The sequence below is a fragment of the Gopherus flavomarginatus genome (genome assembly GCF_025201925.1).
Source record: "Gopherus flavomarginatus isolate rGopFla2 chromosome 13 unlocalized genomic scaffold, rGopFla2.mat.asm SUPER_13_unloc_1, whole genome shotgun sequence".
NCBI classification, from domain to species: Eukaryota; Metazoa; Chordata; order Testudines; family Testudinidae; genus Gopherus; species Gopherus flavomarginatus.
In genome coordinates, this window is record NW_026114609.1 from 4793339 (window position 1) to 4794312 (window position 974).

Below are 974 nucleotides of genomic sequence, written 5' to 3' on the forward strand. Positions count from 1 at the left end.
AGCAAGAAATGATTCCAGTTTCCTTCCTCAGCATCTCCCTTCCCAGCTCTGACACCACAGAGGCTTGCCTGTGTCCCTGTTCCTATTCCCCCTGTTGGCAAAACATAATTCCAATTCCCCACCCCTATTCCCATTCGCATTCCCCCCCTTACGTCCTGATTGACTGCGGACTATATAGTAAAACTTGAGTTCTGCTTAGCTGTGCCTTAACCAATCATTTTACTGAAATGTAACTAACCAATCCTAACATATTGTAACATGATTATCTAACCAATTATACCCCACTGCCTTAATTGGTTTACACCCAACAAATTAATTATACAGCAGGCTGAAACAATCACAGCACCAGATAGAGATTATACAGACAAGCAATAGCAAAGTGGGGACTACAGTGACAGAACAACAAAGAAATGAGAATTTCACACCCCAGCTATTGACCAGTGAGTTGTTCCCAGATAGGATGCTATCCTGGTAGAGGCTGGTTGCTTAACTCTCTGGCCCCCAGGGCAGGATTTTGAGGTTCACCATTACTGTCTCAGAATGCCAGCACCCATCTTTTGTTCACTTAAAATGTGAGCAGGGAGATTCCAACACCGCAGAACTCATGGAGCTCCAGGAAACGTGTAACTTTAGGTCCAGGTGAGTGTGTCTAAAAATCAGCTGCGCTGTAGAAGGTCTCTAGGAGTTGAAAGAGATGTGCCATTGTGACCTCCCTAAAGAGTTCATCAACTATTAATGAAAACTAGGATTGATAAGTCATATTCTTTGCAGTATCAGGATGGTGGACTGGTCTAAAGTGCTAGTTATAAGACTCTTTTTCTTCCAGTCCCATGGGTGTTCTGGTCTCTGCATAGAGACGTGGTTTCACATCCCACTCCTGACATTACGATTTAATTCTATCTGGAGAAAATGGCCTCACTTCAATCTCCTTTGGAACAATAGAACCCCGTTTGCTTAGCTTTTCTATTCCAGTA